General features: G+C 40.8%; 1 protein-coding gene and 1 non-coding gene across 2 annotated transcripts in view; both read right to left on the reverse strand.

The window, feature by feature from the left end:
- The window catches only part of PCDH15 (protocadherin related 15), a 702056-nt gene that overhangs the window by 104239 nt on the left and 573698 nt on the right, over positions 1-24119 (reverse strand). The gene's annotated exons all lie outside the window — the stretch shown is intronic.
- LOC119926302 lies at positions 4257-4393 on the reverse strand. Its single transcript, XR_005450189.1, has one exon. It is a non-coding gene; the product is annotated as a small nucleolar RNA SNORA7 (small nucleolar RNA).

Consider the following 24119-nt stretch of genomic DNA (forward strand, 5'->3'; position numbering starts at 1 on the left):
GCTTTATTCAGGCTTTTCTGTCACAGCATAAATTGATCACTGCTCTCCACCAGTTAAATTACTCATTCAACTTCCTGACATGATGAAGTTTCTCTGGTTGATTCGGGGAATATGACTCTGTATTTTCAGTTAAACTGTGCCCTGCTGAACTAGCCATCCTATCCATCTTCAGCAAGTAATGAAATTTCAGCATGATCAAGAGCATACCAATACTTCCCTTGTATAAATGGTCAAGATAATAAATCAGCGTCCTCGGTATGATTCTGCTCTCCGTTAGCAATTGGAATCTCCAGTCCTTCATAGCTTTGGGACAAGTTAGTTGCAGGGACCTAATTTCTGATAGTGAGTTCAACTGCATCGATGAACTACATCGATTCCTCTGGGTGCATAATGAGAGGCTAGGAGGTCTTTTCCAGCTTGATAGATACTCCTGCAGCTGATGAAGGTAGCCAGTGTGTGAAAGTAGTATTTGCATACAGTAAGTGTTCAATAAATATGATTATTATTTAATAATAATAATAATAATAATAGCAATAATAGTCCTACATTGCAGAAGGGGATGCTTCTTATGCTCTAAGAAATGTGTGAATCCAGTCCAGTTTCTCTTATCTCTTTAAATGCGGGTACCCATTAAGAACTGAAAACATATCATCAAGTCTTGTGAATCAAAGGAATATAGGACATGTTTTCTGATCGCCACATCACAAATCCTTTTTCACTTGTGAGTAGTGATTATGTTTACCACATTTATTATATTTTATTTTCCCAGCACTTACTACGGTGCTCTTCGCACAGTAAGTACCACTGATATTGATTTCTACAGCAATTTAAGAAACATATGCATTAGCTCAGAGTTACTCAATGATACGATTCCCCTATTCTAGACTGTAGGCTTGTTATGGGCAGGGACAGTGTCTGCTAATTCTGTTGTACTCTCCCAAGTGCTTAACACAGTGCTCTGCACATAATAAGTGCTCGGTAAACATGATTGACTGATTGATTGAATGACCTCCATGTGCAGTAGCTCCTATTGTCATTTATTGGATTTTGGATAGAAGAACTCTTGAGGATAGATGAGGCAGACCTGGGAATGTAGAGATACAAACAATCCAACACTACACACCATTTGGCTCATGTACACTTTTTAAGTTAAACAATATCTATCTCTCGTGAGAATACACTACTATTCACTGTCAATAACATTATTTCTTGTTTCTCATGTTCAGCTTATTTTCTTTAGGTTTTGACTATCCTATTAAAAATAATGTATCCTATAATACAGTTATTCTCAGCACACACAATCATATAAAAAATGAATTCCTCTTAAAGTCGATGTTAAATACTTCAGACTGGGAGGGTGCTCTCTACTTCTTAGTATTATAATAAAGAAAAAAAGGTAAAAATATATATTTTACAATCAGTTATTAAGCATTCCTAAAACTTTAAAAGGAAATGAATGACATACTATCCAAAAGTAGTGTTGAAGACAATTGCATCAGCTCAGAGTTTTCATTCAGCTCTCTAAATGTATCCTCAAAAATGAGAGATAATAGAGCAATATCTGGCTAGAATAGAGATAATACCCAAAAGTAATTTTCTACCAAAGAAGAAGTCTATCTGCAAAATGTGTCAACCTGAAAAACCTCTGTCACTTGGTGCTTATTTTAAAATAATCTGTTCACATAAATGACCAATTTTACACACACAGGATAACATCCCTAAATTTAATGTCATTACATTAAATCCTGTATCTCTCGAAGAAGCAATAGTTTCAGAGTTTCCAGCATTGTATTAGTTCTAACTTCTCTTCTAATTAATACTAAGGAATACTTCTGATTTTTAATTTCAGAGATTTGAAGTTGTATTCTTATACATTTTTCTCTGACTCTATACCCCTCCTTTTTCTTTCTTTAGAGGATTCCTGTTTAATCCATGGCACCCTAGGCACTATGTTATGTATCTCTTGAACCATGAAGAATGAGTTGATGTAAATATTGGTACTATTTTGTCTAAAAATGTGTCAGAAGAATAGTAATTGGACATTCTCCTAAATTATGTCCTATTAAATTTGTGCCTGGACTAAGAAAAATATTCCCTCAATTAGTGAGCTTGTTGTGGGCAGGGAATGTGTCTATTTTTAGGCTGTGAGCCCATTGTTGGGTAGGGATTGCCTCCATCTGTTGCCAAATTGTACTTTCCAGAGCCCTTAGTACAGTGCTCTGCACACAGTAAGCACTCAATAAATGATTGAATTGAATGAATTTGCTGCTGTATTATACCCTTCAAAAAGCTTAGTACAGTGCTTTGCACTCACTAAGCACTCAATAAGTGATTGAATGAATGAATTAGTGAAGTATTGAACTGGCATAAGCAATACTCAAACTGATGCCACAAATTGACAATATTCATTCATTCATTCAATCATATTTATTGAGTACTTACTGTGTGCAGAGCACTGTACAAAGCACTTGGGAAGTACAAGTCGGCAACTTATAGAGATGGTCCCTACCCAACAATGGTCTCACAGTCTAGAAGGGGGGAGACAGACAACAAAACAAAACATGTGGATAGGTATCAAGTCATCGGAATAAATAAAAATAAAGCTAGATAAACATCATTAACAAAATAGAATAGTAAATATGTCCAAGTAAAATAAATAGAGTAATAAATCTGTACAAATATATATACAAGTGCTGTGGGGAGGGGAAGAAAGTAGGGTGGAGGGGATGGGGAGGGGAGAGGAAAAAGGGGGCTCAGTCTGGGAAGGCCTCCTAGAGGAGGTGAGCTCTCAGTAGGGCTTTGAAGGGAGGAAGAGAGCTAGCTTGGCGGATGTGTGGAGGGAGGGCATTCCATGTCAGGGGAAAGATGTGGGCTGGGAGTCGATGGTGGGACAGATGAGAATGAGGTACAGTGAGGAGGTTAGTGGCAGAGGATCGGAGGGTGCGGGCTGGGCTGTAGAAGGAGAGAAGGGAGGTGAGGTAGGAGCAGGCAGGTGATGGACAGCCTTGAAGCCGAGAGTGAGGAGTTTTTGCTTAATTCGTAGGTTGACAGGCAGACACTGGAGATTTTTGAGGAGGGGAGTAACATGCCCAGAGCATTTCTGCATAGAGATGATCCGGACAGCAGCGTGAAGTATAGACTGAAGTGAGGAGAGACAGGAGGATGGGAGATCAGAGAGGAGGCTGGTGCAGTAATCCAGTTGGGTTAGGATGAGACATTGAACAAGCAAGGTAGCGGTTTGGATGGAGAGGAAAGGGTGGATCTTGGCGATGTTGCAGAGGTGAGACCGGCAGGTTTTGGTGATGGATTGGATGTAAGGGGTGAACGAGAGAGTGGAGACGAGGATGACACCAAGGTTGTGGGCTTGTGAGATGGGAAGGATGGTAGTGCCATCTACAGTGACGGGAAAGTCAGGGAGAGGACAGGGTTTGGGAGGGAAGATAAGGAGTTCAGTCGGACACAATATGTGAAAAGAGGATGATTTTCTTGAATCTATGGTCAAAACAGCAGATTTATTATCAAGTGAACAGTGCAGTTATCCTTGTTCTTTTCATGTTTGAAAAAGTAAGCTGACTCTCAAGGAGCTAAGTAGGGATAAATACTTTTGTAACTCTAAGTCTATTAATATTTCATTTCAAGAAAATTATTCTACGTCTCTTTCTCAATTTTTCAGATACCGTAGGAAAAATGATTTTATATGACCCATCTAAAATGATTGTGAGAGTTTTAACAACTTGGATCTTTGGAAGCAAGCACAAAATTATATCAAAATGATAAAGCATTAGTCTGTATAACAATAAGCAGTTCCTCCATGTTTTCTCAGCGAGTATTTGTGAGTTAAGGACAAAGTTAGTGGATTAAAATTAAATTGAATACCTCATGATTTCATAAAAATCAATGTGATTAGTAAATATAACTTAATGTCAACATATTAAGACAAGTAAATGGGCCTTCAGACACTGAGCCATGCCTATATATATTTTACCTCAGAACGTTCCTACTATAAACCTGAATACTTCACTCCTCTAATGTCTTGTCTTATGCTGTCGAATCATCTCTGACCCACAGCGACACCATGGACATATCTTTCCCAAAATGCCCCAACTCCATCTGTAATCTTTCTGGTAGCTTATCCATAGAGTTTTCTTGGTAAAACTATGGAAGTGGTTTACCACTGCCTCCTTCCATACAGTCAACTTGAGTATCCATCCTTGACTGTCTCCCATGCCGCTGCTGCCGAGTACAGGTGGGTTTTGACTTGTAGCAGATTGCCTTCCACTCGCTAGCCACTGCCCAACTTGGATTGGAATGGGTATGCCTCTGCTTGACTCTCCCTCCCATAGTCAAGACTGGTAGAGTACTGGAACCTCTCCAGGTGTGAGCCTGAGAGGGGCTCTAATGTCTACCTACTCACGATACCTAAATCTCATCTAAGCTCCTTCTACAGCCCAGCCCACACCCTCCGCTCTTCTGCCACTAACCTCCTCACTGTACCTCATTCTCATCTGTCCTGCCGTCAACCCCTTGCCTGGAATGCCCTCCCTCCGCACATCTGCCAAGCTAGCTCTCTTGTTCCCTTCAAAGCCCTACTGAGAGCTCACCTCCTCCAGGAGGCCTTCCCAGACTGAGCCCCCTTTTTCCTCTCCTCCTCCCCATCCCCCCACCCTACCTCCTTCCCCTCCCCACAGCATCTATATATATGCTTGTACAGATTTATTACTCTTTTTATTTTACTTGTACATATTTATTATTCTATTTATTTTGTTAATGATGTGCATCTAGCTTTATTTCTATTTATTCTGATGATTTGACACCTGTCCGCATGTTTTGTTTTGTTGTCTGTCTCCCCCTTCTAGACTGTGAGCCCATTGTTGGGTAGGGACCGTCTTTATATGTTGCCAGCTTGTACTTCCCAAGCACTTAGTATAGTGATCTGCACACAGTAAGTGTCAATAAATATGATCGAGTGAATCAATCAATCCATTGTATTTATTGAGCACTTACTGTGTGCAGAGTACTGTACTAAGCACTTGGGAAGTACAAGTTGGCAACATACAGAGACGGTTCCTACCCAACAGTGGGCTCACAGTCTAGAAGATGAATGAATATGTGCATAAGTACTGTGGTGTTGAGGGAGGGGTGAATAAACAGTGCAAATTGAAGTGCATGGATGATACAGAAGGGAGTGGGAGAAGAGGAAATGAGGACTTAGTCGGGGAAGGCCTCTTGGACGTGTGTTTACTAAAGCTTTGAGGAGGGGAAAGTCATCATTGTTGGATATGAGCAGGAAGGGTGTTCCAGGCCAGAGGCAGGATGTGGGCTAGAAATAGACGGCAAGATAGACAAGATCAAGGTACAATAAGTAGGTTGGCATTATACATACAAAGTGTACAGACCAGATCGTATTAGGAAATCAGGGACATAAGGTAAGAGGGGGCAAGGTAGTTGAATATTTCAAGGTCTGCGGTAAGGAGTTTATGTTAGTTATGTAGGTTTATGGGCAACCACTGGAGGTTTTTGGGAAGTGGGGAAACATGGACTGAGAGGAGGAAGGAGATCTTCTCTTGAGATCCTGCTAGGAATAATGGAAGAGTCAAAGAGAGGGCAGAAAGAAGAAGGAACTGGATAGGTATCCAACCTTGGCTTCACAAACTCCGTCCTCTCCTGGTTCTCCTCTTAGCTCTCTGGCCATTCATTCTCAGTCTCCTTCGCAGGCTACTCCTCTACCTCCCATCCCCTAACTGTAGGGGTTCCTCAGGGGTAAGTTCTTGGCCCCCTTCTGTTCTCCATCTATGCTCACTAATTCGTTCCCACGGCTTCAACTATCATCTCTACACAGATGACACACAAATCTACATCTCCTCTGTTCTCTCTCCCTCCGTCAAGGATCATATCTCCTCCTGCCTTCAGGATATCTCCACCTAGATGTCTGCCTGCCATCTAAAGCTCAACATGTCTAAGACTGAACTCCTTATCTTCCCTCCCAAACTCTGTCCTCTTCCTGACTTTCCCATCACTGTGAATGGCACTACCATCCTTCCCATTTCACAAGCCCACAACCTTGGTGTCATCCTTGACTCCGCTCTCTCATTCACCCCATACATCCAATCCATAACCAATACCTGCCGGTCTCACCTTCACAACATCGCCAAAATCCACCCTTTCCTCTCCATCCAAACTGCTACCTTGTTGATACAGTCTTTCATCCTATCCCGACTGGATTACTGCATCAGCGTCCTTTATGATTTCCCAACCTCCTGTCTCTCCCCGCTTCAGTCTACACTTCACTCTGCTGATCGGATTATCTTTCTACAGAAACGCTCTGGGCATGTCACCCTGCTCCTCAAAAATCTCCAGTGGTTGCCTATCAACCTTCACATGAAACAAAAACTCCTCCCTATTGGCTTCAAAGCTCTCCATCACCTTGCCCCCTCCTACCTCATCTCCCTTCTCCCTTTCAAAGTGTGACAATAAATGAAAAATGATAAAAAATTCATTGGGGTAATATCTGGTATACCACTGGATAGAACTTTTCCCATCCCTGTCACTTCCTTTTCTAAGTATATATATGTATCTGCTTTACATACATATATCTATATGTGATTTAAGAATCTCTATCTGTTATATATATATGTGTGTGTGTGTGTGTGTGTATATAATTATCCATCTAATATATACCTACACATATATATATAATTTCTTAGAAAAAGAAATGACAGGGACCAATAGTTAGATGGATGTGCACACACACACACACACACACACTCACATGATAATTATAAATTTTGAATAGAAAAAGGAGACAGAGGTCAACATTTTCTCCACACCTTTCCTAATGTAAAATACATATTTTCTAATTTAGTAGTTAGAAAAATGGGCACTCCTAATTGAAGCTCTCAATTACATAAAAAGCATCTTTCTATTCCTTCAGGTCTCACTTTCTGGTTGCTTGTGTCTCTCAAGTTAACTTTCTAAATTGGGATGTAGGCAAAGCAGTGTACTGAACCTTGAAGTCTTAATGTAGACAATTAAATTAAGGAATAATTTAAAGGTCCATTATCATTATCAACTTGATGCATAATACAGAGCATGCATTAAACATTTAGCTGCATCTATGAGTTAAATTTAGAGTCATAATTTAAAATTAGTACACTAACTTAGCATGATGTCAATTTCAACACTCTAAATCCAGAAAAACAGGTAAATTTACCATTCTCTTTACCATTATATTATTGGTCTTTCAATTTATTTGCTCATTAGTTTGTGCCACCTTTCTGAAGAGTTAATGGAGAGTGTTCAACTAATTTAACTTTGAATTTACATGTTCTCATTTTCTCAGTTAAGAATGTGTATTCAAATGATCTGCATCATGCTCTGTACAATTGAGTCACTTATTACTATAAACTTGAGAAGGATTATGCTTTAAACTTTTCATTTGTATGAGCCTCAGCATCATTTAGCTATGAAGTACCTTCATCAATCCAGTCCTATCTAATTCTAAGATGTTTTATCATTTCAGTGCCTTTTGAAAAACCAAAGTAGCTCAATTAATTCATTCTTGCCAAGTTCCAAAATGGTTCATCAATCCAGTGGTATCTAACAAGGAAACTTATCAATCCAATGTCATTTAACACAAGAATTTTACATTAGTTCACTGTCATGTCACTCCAGACTTGTTCACTCAAAGTCACCTACTACCAAAGTGGTTCATCATGTCAGTTTTGCTAAACTCTGCATTGGCATGTTAATTCAATATCATATTATATAGTCATTAATAAATTCATTGCAACCAAACCTAATTAAATCTTATTAAGGTAATGTTTAAACTTAAAAAATGACACAATCAAAGAATGGATTGCCAAGGCTGAGAAATGTATTTCCATCAGTAGTACAAACAGTGTAGCTCAGTGGAAAGAGCAAAGGCTTAGGAGTCAGAGGTCATGGGTTCAAATCCCGGCTCTGCCACTTATCAGCTGTGTGTCTTTGGGCAAGTCACTTAACTTTCTGTGCCTCAGTTACAAATACAAAAATTATTAAAATTATTATTAGTATATATTGATAGCCTAATGTGCACAGCATACTGTACCAAATGCTTGGAAGTGTTCAATAGAGGTCGAACCAAACTCCTTGAACGAGTTGTCTACACGCGCTGCCTCGAATTCCTCAACAACACTCTCCTCGACCCCCTCCAGTCTGGCTTCCGTCCCCTACATTCCACGGAAACTGCCCTCTCAAAGGTCACCAATGACCTCTTGCTTGCAAAATCCAACGGCTCATATTCTGTCCTAATCCTCCTCGACCTCTCAGCTGCCTTCGACACTGTGGACCACCCCCTTCTCCTCAACACGCTATCTGACCTTGGCTTCACAGACTCTATCCTCAACTGGTTCTCCTCTTATCTCTCTGCTCATTCATTCTCAGTCTCTTTTGCAGGCTCCTCCTCCCCCTCCCATCCTCTTACTGTGGGGGTTCCCCAAGGTTCAGTGCTTGGTCCCCTTCTGTTCTCGATCTACATGCACTCCCTTGGTGACCTCATTCGCTCCCACGGCTTCAACTATCATCTCTACACTGATGACACCCAGATCTACATCTCTGCCCCTGCTCTCTCCCCCTCCCTCCAGGCTCGCATCTCCTCCTGCCTTCAGGACATCTCCATCTGGATGTCTGCCCACCACCTAAAACTCAACATGTCCAAGACTGAACTCCTTGTCTTCCCTCCCAAACCCTGCCCTCTCCCTGACTTTCCCATCTCTGTTGACAGCACTACCATCCTTCCCGTCTCACAAGCCCGCAAACTTGGTGTCATCCTCGACTCCGCTCTCTCGTTCACCCCTCATATCCAAGCCGTCACCAAAACCTGCCGGTCTCAGCTCCGCAACATTGCCAAGATCCGCCCTTTCCTCTCCATCCAGACCGCTACCCTTCTCATTCAAGCTCTCATCCTATTCCGTCTGGACTACTGCATCAGCCTTCTCTCTGATCTCCCATCCTCGTGTCTCTCCCCACTTCAATCCAGACTTCATGCTGCTGCCCGGATTGTCTTTGTCCAGAAACACTCTGGGCATGTTACTCCCCTCCTCAAAAATCTCCAGTGGCTATCAATCTGCGCATCAGGCAGAAACTCCTCACCCTGGGCTTCAAGGCTGTCCATCACCTCGCCCCCTCCTACCTCACCTCCCTTCTCTCCTTCTCCAGTCCAGCCCACACCCTCCGCTCCTTTGCCGCTAATCTCCTCACCGTGCCTCGTTCTCGTCTGTCCCGCCATCGACCCCCGGCCCACATCATCCCCTGGGCCTGGAATGCCCTCCCTCTGCCAATCCACCAAACTAGCTCTCTTCCTCCCTTCAAGGCCCTACTGAGAGCTCACCTCCTCCAGGAGGCCTTCCCAGACTAAGCCCCTTCTTTCCTCTCCCCCTCGTCCCCCTCTCCACCCCCCATCTTACCTCCTTCCCTTCCCCACAGCACCTGTATATATGTTTGTACATATTTGTTACTCTATTTTACACGTACATATCTATTCTATTTATTTTATTTTGTTAGTATGTTTGGTTTTGTTCTCTGTTTCCCCCTATTCGACTGTGCGCTCACTGTTGGGTAGGGACTGTCTCTATATGTTGCCAACTTGTACTTCCCCAGTGCTTAGTACAGTGCTCTGCACACAGTAAGTGCTCAATAAATACAATTGATGATGATGATGATGATGATGAAGACACAAGTCTGGTCTTCAGAATGTTTACAATCTAATTAAGGAAGAAATACACACAACAATTTAGTACTAGAAGGAAGAACTACTGTAGTAGTTGAGTAGAGAAATTAGTATGCACAAAAAGAGGTAAGGAGTTGTGGGAGTTTGGAATATGTAACGGGGTGAGAAGAAAAAATAGTCAATGAAAGCCTTCTGGAGCTGGAGGAGGTGTTACTATTTTGCAATATTTACTAAGACCTCATGTAAGACAGAGCATTCTGTTTCACCTTAATTAAAATGGTACAATAATTTAGTCTACATTGGACAAATGTATCTTTGCAGGGGAAATATTTATTTTGGATACAAATCTGCATGCAACGATGAAAACTCAGCAATCCAGAGGAAGACCACTCTCCATAGAGGAGCACTGTTGTTCAATCCACTAATTACTAGTTGGTCCTTGAGCTAGCCCCAGAAACCATTCAGCCAATAAGTCCACTTAAAGAACAAATGAGAGCATTTCAGGTTTATTCATTCATTCATTCAATCGTATTTATTGAGTGCTTACTGTGTGCAGAGCCCTGTATTAAGCGCTTGGGAAGTACTAGTTGACAACATATAGAGATGGTCCCTACCCAACAGTGGGCTCACAGTCTAGAAGGGGGAGACAGACAACAAAACAAAACATATTAACAAAATAAAATAAATAGAATAAGTATGTACAAGTAAAATAAATAGAGTAATAAATACGTACAAACATATATACATATATACAGGTGCTGTGGGGAGCAGAAGGAGGTAAGGCAGGGGGGTGGGGAGGGGGAGGAGGGGGAGAGGAAGGAAGAGGCTCAGTCTGGGAAGGCCTCCTAGAGGAGGCGAGCTCTCAGTAGGGCTTTGAAGGGAGGAAGAGAGCTAGCTTGGCGGATGTGCGGAGGGAGGGCATTCCAGGCCGGGGGATGACATGGGCCGGGGGCCGACGGCGGGACAGTTGAGAACGAGGTACGGTGAGGAGATTAGCGACAGAGAAGTGGAGGGTGTGGGCTGGGCTGGAGAAGGAAAGAAGGGAGGTGAGGTAGGAGGAGGCAAGGTGATTGACAGCCTTGAAGCCGAGGGTGAGGCGTTTTTGCCTGATGCATAGGTTGATTGGTAGCCACTGGAGAATTTTGAGAAGGAGAGTAACATGCCCACAGCATTTCTGCACAAAGAGGATCCGGGCAGTGGCATGAAGTATGGATTGAAGTGGGGAGAGACATGAGGATGGGAGATCAGAGAGGAGGCTGATGCAGTAATCCAGTTGGGATAGGATGAGAGATTGAACGAGCAGGGTAGTGGTTTGGATGGAGAGGAAAGGGCAGATCTGGGCAATGTTGCGGAGGTGAGAGCAGCAGTTTTTGGTGGTGGATTGGATGTGAGGGGTGAATGAGAGAGCAGAGTCAAGGATGACACCAAGGTTGTGGGCTTGTGAGATGGGAAGGATGGTAGTGCCGTCAACAGTGATGGGAAAGTCAGGGAGAGGGCAGGGTTTGGGAGGAAAGATAAGGAGTTCAGTCTTGGACATGTTGAGTTTTAGATGGCGGGCAGACATCCAGATGGAGACGTCCTGAAGGCAGGAGGAGATATGAGCCTGGAGGGAGGGAGAGAGAGCAGGGGCAGAGATGTAGATTTGGGTGTCATCAGCATAGAGATGATAGTTGAAGCCGTGGGAGCGAATGAGTTCACCAAGGGAGTGAGTGTAGATAGAGAACAGAAAGGGACTAAGAATTGACCCTTGAAGAACCCCTACAGTAAGGGGATGGGAGGGGAAGGAGGAGACCACAAAAGAGACTGAGAATGAATATCTGGACAGATGAGGAGAACCAGGAGAGGACGGAGTCTGTGAAGCCAAGGTTGGACAGCGTGTTGAGAAGGGGGTGGTCCACAGTGTCCAAGGCAGCTGAGAGGTTGAGGAGGATTAGGTTAGAATAGGATAGAGTTTATCCCTGCCCCAAAGCTTATCATCCACATCCTGACATCACCCTGAGAAAAACTCATAACAGGCAAGTTCCTGAGTCCTGACATGAGAGCTGTAGGCTGAGCATGGTAGAGTGGCCTGTGACCTTGGACAAGTCACTTCTCTTCTCTGTGCCTCAGTTACCTCATCTGTAGAATGGGGATTGAGACTGGGAGCCCCATGGGGAGACAGGGACTGTGTCCAACTCGATTTGCCTGTATCCCCCCCAGAGCATATTATTATTATTATTATTACTATTATTATTATCAGGAGGCTCATATGAGAACAACATCACAGGCCAATAACACATTTGTTTTTTGTTAAGATCTTAATATGTGCCAAGCATTGTGTTAAATGCTGGGGTTTATACAACACAATTGTATCTGACACATCCCATTTCCCACATGAGGCTGACACCCTAAGTGGGAGGAAGAACAGATATTTAATCCCCATTTTTCAAATTGAGGGAATCAAGTCACAAAGAAATGAAGTGTGCTGAGGTTCACAATAGGGAAGTGGCAGAGTCAGCCTGAAAAACTCGGGTCTCCAGACTCCACGTCCTAAGGTTTCCACTTCAGTCATGTTTCTTCTCATATAGCATATCTGTACATATTTAATAATTCTAGTGCATAGGAAAAGAGAAGTACAAAAACGATGACTTGTTTTAAAGTTATCTGTTAAGCATTTACTATGTACAAGACACTGTACTAAGTGTTGGGGTAGATACGAGATAGTCAGGTTGGACACAGTCCATATCCCACATGGGGCCAACAGTCTTAATCCCCAGTTTTACAGATGAGTCACTGAGGCACAGAGAAGTGAAGTGACTTTCCCAAGGTCACACAGCAGACAAGCGATGGAACTGGAATTAGAACACAGGTCCTCTGAATTCAAAGCCCATGCTATTTCCATGGCCATATTCTCCCTCCTACTTAGAATGTGAGCCATATGAGGAATAGGGTCTGTATCTGACCTGAATTAACTTGTATCTACCCCAGAGTTTGTAATGACACACAGTAACTGCTTAACAAATAACATAAAAAGCAGTTGTAATAAATCATTTTATTGGATTGAAAATGACGCTGCTTTCATTTTGTAATTGGATGCAATTTGTGAATTTGGATTTTCTTTCTTATTTGAACTCCGGTTTTGCAAATTTTGACCATTCTGTGTTTCCTGGGTAATGGCAATGATCTTATAAATTTTAATCATTTTCATCATGGATTTTTTTTTTCCTATAATGTACTTTCTCTTTTAGAAAATGAAAAAGAGCGGGACATTAATCTAAATAATATGGTAAAATTCTTCTAGAGTTACTTAATTTAATTTTATGTTTATTATTCAATATGTAATAAATATAATCCAATAATATATTTAAAGTAGTTCAACCTATGTGCCTTCTTACAGCTGTTTATGCAAATGTTCAAAATCAAGCTGCTGAACACTTAGCAGAAGTACAGTTCGTTTCATATGTATAAGTTTGACTTAAAGACTTTTTAGTTAAAAGCAGTGGTTTGGCCAGGAGTGCATTGAGGATTTCACCCTGAATATCGCCTATTAGTTTCATGTTTCTGTTTGCAGACTACTTGCTAGCATTTCCTTTAAACTGAAGAGACATATTCTCAATCACAAGTGATAAATGGAGCCATTAATGTCTCGGAGATCTGTAGCTTCCCCTGAAAAATATCGAAAGCAATATAACTATAAAGGAATTAGAAGAATGAATGAATGCAGGAAAAAAATTACAAGATTCAATAAAGCAGGTTGGAGAGTAAATTCACCAGTTATTACTGTTGTAACCTATGGGGTTTCAAGAGTAGGAATCAGTGATTGAACAATAATTTCCAGGTAGAGGAAGGGATCAAGTAATCTCAAAAGAAACATAACAGGAAGGGCTGCCATTAATTTTCAGTTTTTAGTAGCAAAGAGTTAACTTATTGGTAGTCCTGCTGAGAAAAATGATTTATCCCTCCTCTAGCTAGAAAGCATGCTACATTAGGTAAATCACAAGCATTCTGGTTGGAAAGGCACAAAGAATAAGAAGTCTTATGAAAACTGTTTGGGGATAATGCCACAAAAATGGGCAACACCAGATGCATTGAATTCTTAAATTTTGGAAGAAAAATATAATTCTCTTTTGGATTTTTGAGTAAATCAATTAAAGAAAATAGTGGAAAAGACAAGGAGATAGCTGTGAGAAAGAAAAAAGAAAAACTGAAGATTGTGTTCTGAAAGTTCCAATATATACTGTTCAAAACTGGAAAAAAATTACTTGGCAAAATATTAAGATTTTCATCAATAACTATAAATTCTCAATATTTGACATATACTGTTTAATGTTCTGATCCTTCACTATCCATTATGCCTGTACATTATTGTTACATTTATTTCAAAAAGTTATTATTTATTTACAGTAGCTTTCATCTCCCTTAGAGACCACATAAATATAGAAACCATTGACACTTTTTTCCCTATAGGGAAGGAGGAACAATGTTTCTCTCAAAATTTTAAATAATGGAAAATTCATTTTCTATTAAGAATTCATAATTCACAATTCCATATATGTGCAAAAATCACCAGGGACCATATTATAAAATAAATGAATTAATTTTGAACTGGCAAGTGGATTTAATCCATTAGAGAAGGAGTTGGCCTGGTGGAAAGAGCCCACGTCTGATGGGAGGCAGGGGACCTGGGTTCTAATCTCAGCTTTGCCAATTTTTTGCACTGAGCAAGCATTTAACTTTTCTGTGTCTCAGTTTTCTCAGCTGTAAAATGGGGAATGAATCCTCCTATCTCATGTGGGATAGGGACTCTGTCCAGTTTCATTAACCTGTACCTCTACCCCAGCTGTTAGAACAGTACTTGACAAAGAGTATTTCAGAAATAACACTATCATTATTGTTATTATGATAATCAAACCTGATCTATTTCATCCTTGGATTTTACTTTAAAACTTGTCTGCACAACTTAGATTGAAAGTTATTTGAGGATTAAGACTAATTCTCTCACTTCAATTTTACTAAAAATAATATAGAATACAATCCCATAAATTAAAGGCTACTGGATGATTTCAAGGAGAGTTATCATTGGTAAACAGTTGATGAGACTAATGAAAGATTTAGTATGTGAAGTTACCATGATGTTAAGCTCCCAATTTTTTTAGTTTGGGACTTTTACTAGTAGCGTTTCATGTAAGTGATAAATTCTGAAAACTTCAAGATTGAAGAATTGTCTCGTTAATACCTTTACAGCTGATAGAAGCATCTTAAAACTTCAATGCTATTAATAAACTTCTAATCTCAAAATTTAAATGTCACCCCTTATGCACCTTATCCTTATCTAAAATAATATTTTGGATTTTTTTGAGAAACAGCGTGGTTTAGTGGAAAGAGCCCATGCTTGGGAGTCACAGGTCATGGGTTCTAATTCAGGCTCCACCACGTGTCAGCTGCTCTTGGGCATGTCACTTAACTTCTCTGTGCCTCAGTTACCTCATTTGTAAAATGGAGATGAAGACTATGAGCCCCACAGGAGACAACCTGATTATCTTGTATCTACCCCAGTGCTTAGAACAGTGCTTGGCACATAGTAAGCGCTTAACAAATACTATCATTTTTATTATTTTTTTAATGGAAAACAATAAAAGCAAATGTATTTGACAGTATAATGCAAATAGGTCTGCAGCTGTGGTAAAATATACATTTTAATAATAGAAACTAAGGGTTTATAGTTATACCATTCTTTAAGTGTAACAATCCTTTAAAACCTATCTAGAAAACAAACCATAAAACTCAACATCTAGTTCCTTTAGATCAGAATTTGCTTTATTGTATTCTTTATATTAGGATTTTACTGGATAGTTTTGAGATTAGGGACAGATCTTGTGTGGTTTATTCATCAGATGTAGATAGTTACATTGTGAACCTCTCCTTCAACACTACGTGCTTGTTTTTCTCTATTTACGCTCCTAATTCTGCTATTTCTCATGCCTGTTTGTGGATTAAGCTCACATCACGGCCTCCGATATTTCTACAGTCTTACTAATGGAATTCTAGGTGGAAAATTTAGGTACATACTTCCTTTGATCGTCCTAAATACAGGTTGGCTGGGGTTCATTCTGGTTTATGGGGATATAGCAGTGTGGCCCTGAATTCAGTATTCCCCAGAACGTATCATTTTCAATTCTTTACTTCTTTATTAGTTCATTCATAGGGCTACCTAGCACAAAATTAGATTACATTTTACATTGTTCAAGTTCTAGTCTTTTGCTGACCATGCCACTTAGATGAAAGAAAAGTTAAAGAAACCCAGGACAATTATTTAACCACTATGACCTGATCGTTAGCCCGTATAGGCATCTTCACTTGAACTGGCTATATTAAGCTGTTCAAATATATCCCGCAGGATTATCCTTATCAATCGTATTTATTGAGCACTTACTATGTGCAGAGCACTGTACTAAGTGCTTGGGAAGTACAAGTTGGCAACATATAGAGACGGTCCCTACCCAACATTGGGCTCACAGTCTAGAAGACTGGTAGACCAGGATTCTACAGCCTAAGACTCAGAAATCATTCTCAGGAAATCAAATGTGGCTATAGACCTGAGAAGAAGGAGGCAAGACATTTTAAATTGTGAGATTCACAATGAACTAAGCTACATTATTGTATGTTTCTGTTACATGATCGGATTTTGTGCATCAGTTGCTCAGAGACTTCACTTTGTTTGGCTCTTCTGCACAAAAAAGGAAAAAGAGACATCATAGCACTCATCACCAGTGGCAAGACACCCACTGTGACTGTCTGGAACAACCAGTAGGACACCTACTGATATCTTATCAATGAATCTCTCATTTCATCTCACCTCCACTTTATATCTGCCCTCAGCTGCTACTTCAGTACTTCTGTCCCACCGAAACACTTGAGTATTCACACCCTTCTGAATCACCTATTCCTGTCTATGATTCATTCCTGGTTTCATCTCTCCCGTTGGATTGTAAATTCCTTGAGAGCAGGGTTTATGTCTACTAATTCTCTCGTACCTCTGAAACACTTAGTACAATGTTCTGGAGATAGTAGCCACTCAAAGAGTATTGTTAATTACAGTCTATTACTATAGGCTATAAGTTCCTTGTGGGCAGTGATCATATCTACCAACTCATATTACACTTTACTAAGCTCTTAGTGCAGTGCCCTGCACACAGTAACTGCTCAATAAATATCATTGGCTAATTGATTAATATGATTCTTCTGCCTCCTCCTTTTAAATATATGAAATTAGAGCTTAACTCTATGTAGCTATGTGATTAACTAAGATGGGTGTGGTAATTCCCTAACTCATAACTACCACTCTTTTTAAAATAATAATAATAATGATAGCATTTATTAAGTGCTTACTATGTGCAAAGCACTGTTCTAAGTGCTGGGGAGGTTACACGGTTCTCAGGTTGTCCCACGGGAGGCTCACAGTCTTAATCCCCATTTTACAGATGAGGTAACTGTTGCACAGAGAAGTTAAGTGACTTGTCCAAAGTCACACAGCTTACAAGTGGCAGAGCCGGGATTTGAACCCATGACCTCTGACTCCAAAGCCCGTGGTCTTTCCACTGAGCCACAATGCTTCTCTGAAATGAATATCTCAAACTCCAGCTGGAAACAGAGTGAGGGAGCCTGAAAAGCTACTGTAGTCAGAACACTTGGCAATTATGTCAGATGCTAGATAGGCCTTAAAAATAGTGTTTTTGGTTTTTTTGTGTTTTTTTCTTGGGGGGTGTGTGGTTGTTTCATATACCGTTAAGCACTTACTAAGTTCCAGGCACTGTACTAAGTGTGGGGGTAGATACAAGCTAATCAGGTTGTACACAGTTCCTGTCCCGCTTGCGGCTCAAAGTTTTAATCCCCATTTTACAGATGAGAAGTTAAGTGACTTTTCCAAGGCAACACCAAGCAACTAATTGGAGCCAGAATTAGAACCAAGATGCTACTGACCCCCAGGTATGTGTTCTATTCACTAGACTATACTGTTTCTCAATGTTAGAAAGAAAGCCTCACAGCTTTCCAATTTTAAGGTCCATAGGCATAATTATTAACAGGAATGCAGATTTAAAAGACGTCAGTCTTCAATCTACATAATGAAGGCAGAAGATGTTGGTATTTTTAACTTTTACTTCAGATTTTATGTAAGCCTCTTGCAGTCAGAGAACATATCAATTAAGCGTTTCCTCTTTTCCTACCCTTTTTTATGTTGCCCTTAGATTTGTACCCTTTATTCAACCCTCCCTCAACTCCAAAGCACTCATGTCCATATCTCTATTTATTTATATTAATCTTTGTCTTCTCCTCTGGACTGTAAACTCGTTCTGGTAAGGGGACATGTCTACCAATTCTGCTATATTTTGCTCTCCCAAGCACTTAGCACAGTGCTCTGCACACAGCAAGTGCCCAATGAATATGATTAATGGACTGATTGCTTGGTAGAGTATAATATAGTTGGTAGATGCAATTTCTTCCCTCAAGGGACTCACAGTCTATAGAAGCATACTATGAGATCATTGCCTGCCCTTATAACGGAGAGTTGGCCTGTGTAGATAAGATCTCTGATGCACTTGGAAGCAATCAATCAATCAATAGTATTTAATGAGTGCTTACCCTGTGTAAAACACTGTACTAGGTGTTCCAAAAACAGGGAATGTGTCTATCAATTTTTTTGTACTGTACTCTCCCTCAAGCATTTAGTAGAGTGGTCTGCACATAATAAGTGCTCTATACATACAATTGGTTGATTGATACAACAGAGTTGGTAGACACAGTCCCTACCCACAGAGAGCTTACAGTTTACAGGTGAAGGCAGTCATTAAAGTAGCTTAGGGATGGGGAACAGTAGAATATAAGAATGTTTACGTAAGTACTGTGGGGCTGTGATGAGTATAAAAGTGTTTAAGGTGTACACAGCCAAGTTTATAGTAGAGGGGTGAAATAAAGGTTTTTTTTTTTTCTGGGATTTGTTAGGTGCCTATTTGCCCGGCAATGTTCTAAGCGAAGGAGTAGATACAAAGTAATCAGGTTGAATGCAGTCCATGTCCCACATGAGTTTCACAGTGTTAATCCTCATTTTACAGATGAGGAAACAGAGGCACAGAGAAGTGGAGTGACTTACACAAGGTCCCACAGCAGACAAGTGGCAGAGCTGGGATTAGAACTCAGGTCTTTCTAACTTCTAAGCCCGTGCTCTAGGCCTTTCTGGGAAAGCATCTTGTAAAAGATATGATTTTAGGAAGGTTTTGAAAGTCGGAAGTGTGATGGACTTTCAAAGATGGGAAGGGAATTCCAGACCTGAAGGAAAATACGGCCATGGGATCAGTGGTGAGATAGAGAAGACTGAGCTACAGATGGTAGATTGCTGTTAGAGGAGTGAAGTGTCTAAGCTGGGTTTGTAGTAGGAGATCAGTGAGGTTAGTAGGAGATGGAAAACTCAGTGAGTACCTTAAAGCTGAGAGTAAGTAGCTTCTCCATGATGCAAAAGTGGATTGGCAATCATTGGAGGATTCTGAGTAGTGGGAAATGGATAGTTTTGGGGTTTTTTTGTTTTGTTTTTTGTTTTGTTTACAGCAAAATGATCCAGGCAGTAGAGTGAAGTATGAGCTGGAGATGGAAAACATAGGATACAGGGAGGTTAGGACAGAGGCTGATGAAGTAGGCTAGCTGGGAAATGATGAGTGCTTGGATCAGTGTGGTAGCAATTTGGATATAGAGGAAACTGAATTCTAGAGATGTTGAGAAGGTAGAACCAAGAAGATTTCATGACAGACTGAACATGAATGAGAGATGTCAGGAAATTGTCAAGGTTATAAGTTTATCAGACAGGGATTGCGATGCTGTGTACAGTGATGGGAAAGTCACGAGGAGGTCAGAGTATGGGTGGGAAAATGAGGAATTATGTTTTGCACACGGTAAGTTTGAGGTGACAGAAGTAGAAATATCTTGAAGGTAGGAGGAAATGCAAAACTGCAGAAGAGAGAGATTAAGTCTGGAGAAGTTAATTTGGGAATCATCCATATAGAGATGGCAGTTGAAGCTTTGGGAGTGAATAAATTCTCCAAGGGAGTGGATGTAGATGGAGAATAGAATGGATCCCAGAACTGAATAATAATAATAATGATAATGATAATAATAATAATAATAATAATAATAATAATAATAATAATGATTATGGTATTTGTTAAGCACTTAGTATGTGCCAAACACTGTTCTAAGCGCTGGGGTAGATACAAGGTAGTTAGGTTGTCCCACGTGGGGCTCACGGTCTTAATTCCCATTTTACAGATGAGGTAACTGACCAACTGAACCTTGGCAGACTCCCATAATTAGGCAGGGAGGCAGAGAAGAAACCCACAAAAGAGACTGTGAAGGAGCAGGCAGAGAGATGGGAGGAGAACCAGGAGAGGAGAGTGTCAGCAAAGCCAAAGTTAGATGATGTTTCCAGGAGAAGGGGATGTTCATGATGTCAAAGGTGGCAGAAAGGTAGGTGAGGATTAGTATGGAATAGTGGATACTGGATTAGGTATAAAGTCACAAGAGAAGCAATTTTAGCCTGGAGCAGTTCAAAAAATCCCTACCCTAAAGTCAAGGGTATTCATCATCAAAAACAGATGAGAGAGTGAGATAAATGAAATACAGATCTAAAATCAGATAAAAGGGGTCAAGAAAAAACATTTGCTTCATTGGTCAAGGGAGCTCACTGGGATCAATTCAATATTACATAACTCCATAGAACTGTACTAAAATGATCAGTTTACGCACAAGCTATTTTTATGGACTTCTAAATATCCATTTGAATTTTCACTTCAAGACAAGGTTAGAGTATTTTCCTGGCACTGAATTGCTTTATTACATGTAATATATTTTCAAAAACTTTGTTTTGGTACACCTTTTTCTAGTGAGTAATTCAATTTAGTGATATTTACCCAATCACTGCCATAGGTGCAACACACTCATTTTGGTAAAGCCAAACCAATGCTGCCTTTTGGTTTACAAAGAGCATTAAATAAAGCCCATTTCCATTGTGGGTTATATTTTCAAGTTAAAGCTACTTTTACACATTACAAATATTTTCTTAGAGAAATCAATTATACCCATACACCAGTTGGAATCAATCTCCATTTCATTAAAATAGCAGTTGCCTCGGCTGACTATTTATGTGAGCTGCCTAGAATATTGCAGGGGAAAGGGACCATAAAACATTTTGCTGTTATTAGTTTCCATACTCAGGCTCCTGATTTAATATAATAACTAACACCTTACAAGCACAGTTTCTAAAAACAGGACTGCACATGATGTTACAGCAACCTAAGGCAATTGTTAACAGCATTTCCCGGGGCCTCAGTAAATAACATGGACACGACAGAAGAAAGCATTGTTACCTAAGCTCTGTGAATAGAACTTCAAGAAAGTTAATTGTAAATATGGTTTAGTTCACCTTATTCATCATAGATATTGTATCAAATATAAAATTCTTGTGAGATGAGATGCATAACAAGCCTGCACCCTACAGCTAAAATATAAAATGAAATCAATAGCATTTGAGTTTCTCATAGCCTAAATTTAAGGCTTATTTTAATTGTTCTGCCATTTATTCCAACACCTAAGGCTGACATTTCCATATCACCCACTTTGGATTGTTAACGAACAGGAAATACGGCTGTCTTCCCTGTCTTTCAGGAGTGATAACATTCAAACTTAAACATAAAAAAATATATATTTAGATATAGACTTTGTGTTACTGGAGGTTAGTGATTGGAATGTTTAATCATGAATGTGCCCAGAGTAAGTGCTCAATAGAAAACAGGGAGATAGTAAATTCATAACTCTTAGGTTATTTCTGGGGATGATAAATCCCCAAATCTTTTGAAATGTGGGGTCTTTGGAAGAGGAAGTGGATTTTGTATAATAGGATCAAGAGACCTTAGTCATTTTGGATTTGAAGACCCAAGTGAAGGCGAATGAAAAAGGCTCCCTTAAGGCCTAGTTCTACATCTTGGTTCCTTCTCCTCTTCCTACCCACAACTTCCATATCTATGAAAATGTAGGCGTAACCAAGCTGCATTTGAATTCTGCAAGTATATGTTTATTAGCTAATGTTTATTAGCTTTTTAGTGTGTTCGTGTCTTTGATAAATTCTGCTTGTTCTCCAGGAAGTGACCTGAAATGACACATGACCACAGACAGAAGCAACCTGATTCTCTGTCCCGGGTTCAGTGTGTGGGAAGAAGTTAGAAGGTTGCTGAAAAGGGATGGCTCTACTCCCTTTGTGGATGGAGAAGGAATGGGGAGAGTTGGACTGGGGTAAAGGGTAGATCCCAACATCCAAATTATAAATTGGTAAACAAACAAAAACATTAAGAGATTTTATTTTACAGAGCTCTTAATCTTCCCTCCCAAACCGTGATCTCTCCCAAACTTTCCTGTCACTGTAAACAGCACAACCATCCTTCCCGTCTCACAAGCCCATAACCTTGGAGTCATCCTCAACTCTGCTCTCTCATTCACCCCACACATCCGATCGGTCACCAAATCCCGTCAGGCTCACCTTCACAACATCGCCAAGATCCACCCTTTCCTCTCCATCTAGACCGTTAGTACAATCACTCATTCTATCCCGACTGGATTACTGAATCCTTCTACAGCCCAGCCCGCACCCTCTGCTCCTCTGCCGCTAATCTCCTCACCGTGCCTCGTTCTCGCCTGTCCCACCGTCGACCCCCGGCCCACATCATCCCCCTGGCCTGGAATGCCCTCCTTCTGCCCATCTGCCAAGCTAGCTCTCTTCCTCCCTTCAAAGCCCTACTGAGAGCTCACCTCCTCCAGGAGGCCTTCCCAGACTGAGCCCCCTCCTTCCTCTCCCCCTCATCCCACTCTCCATCCCCCCAGTTTTACCTCCTTCCCTTCCCCACAGTACCTGTATATATGTTTGTACATATTTATTACTCTATTTATTTATTTACTTGTACATATCTATTCTATTTATTTTATTTTGTTCATAAGTTTGGTTTTGTTCTCTGTCTCCCCCTTCTAGACTGTGAGCCCATTGTTGGGTAGGGACTGTCTCTGTATGTTTCCAACTGTATTTCCCAAGCTCTTAGTACAGTGCTCTGCACACAGTAAGTGCTCAATAAATATGATTGATTGATTGATTGACTGAATCAGCCTCCTTTCTGACTTCCCAACCTCCTGCCTCCCCCCACTTCAGTCTATACTTCACTCACTGCCCGGATTATCGTTCTACAGAAATGTTCTGGGCATGTCACTCCCCTCCTCAAAAATCTCCAGTGCTTGCCTATCAACCTCCATAACAAGTAAAAACTCCTGACTATTGGCTTTAAAGCTTTCCAACACCTTGCACCTCACCTGCCTTCTCTCCTTTTACATCCCAGCCCACATACGCTGCTCCTCTGAGTGCAAACCATCTCACTGTGCCTCAAGCTCGCCTATCTTGCCGCCTTCTCCCTGACCCAAGTCCTACCTCTGGCCTGGAACGCCCTCCCTCCTCAAATCCACCAAAAACCACTCTTTCCCCATTTAAAGCCCTATTGAAGATGCACCTCGTCCAAGAAGCCTTCCCGGGCTAAGCCCCCTTTCCCTCAGCTACCCCTCCCTTCCACATAATAATAGTAATAATGGCATTTATTAAGCGCTTACTATGTGCAAAGCACTGTTCTAAGTGCTGGGGAGGTTACAAGGCGATCAGGTTGTCCCACAGGGGGTTCACAGTCTTCATCCCCATTTTACAGATGAGGGAACTGAGGCACAGAGACATGAAGTGACTTGCCCAAAGTCACAAAAAAACAGGAGGAGAGCCAGGAGAGAACTGTCAGGTAAAACAAAGATTGGAGAGTATTTAGTGGCATTTATTAAATGCTTACTATGTGCAAAGCACTGTTCTAAGCACTGGGGAGGTTACAAGGTGATCAGGTTGTCCCATGGGGGGCTCAGTCTTAATCCCCATTTTACAGATGAGGTAACTGAGGCAAAGAGAAGTTGAGTGACTTGCCCAAAGTCACACAGCTGACAATGGGCGGAGCCGGGATTTGAACATCACCTCGACTTGCTCCCTTTGCTCTTCCCCCCTTTCCTGCCCCAGAGCACTTAAGTATATATAATTCTGTTTATTTACTGATGCATGTTTGCTTATTTTGATGTCTGTCTCCCCCCAACCCTGCCCAGATTGTAAACCAGTTGTGGGCAGGGATTGTCTCTCTTTAATCAATCAATCATATTTATTGAGTGCTTACTGTGTGCAGAGCACTGTACTAAGCACTTAATTAGCGCTTAGTTATCTTTATTGCTGTATTGTACTTTTCAAGCACTTAGTACAGTGTTCTGCACACAGTAAGTGCTCAATAAATAGTTGAATAAACGAATTTTACTTTTCTACACTTTTTTTCTT

This window comes from Tachyglossus aculeatus, chromosome 3, assembly GCF_015852505.1.
Source record: "Tachyglossus aculeatus isolate mTacAcu1 chromosome 3, mTacAcu1.pri, whole genome shotgun sequence".
Lineage (NCBI taxonomy): Eukaryota > Metazoa > Chordata > Mammalia > Monotremata > Tachyglossidae > Tachyglossus > Tachyglossus aculeatus.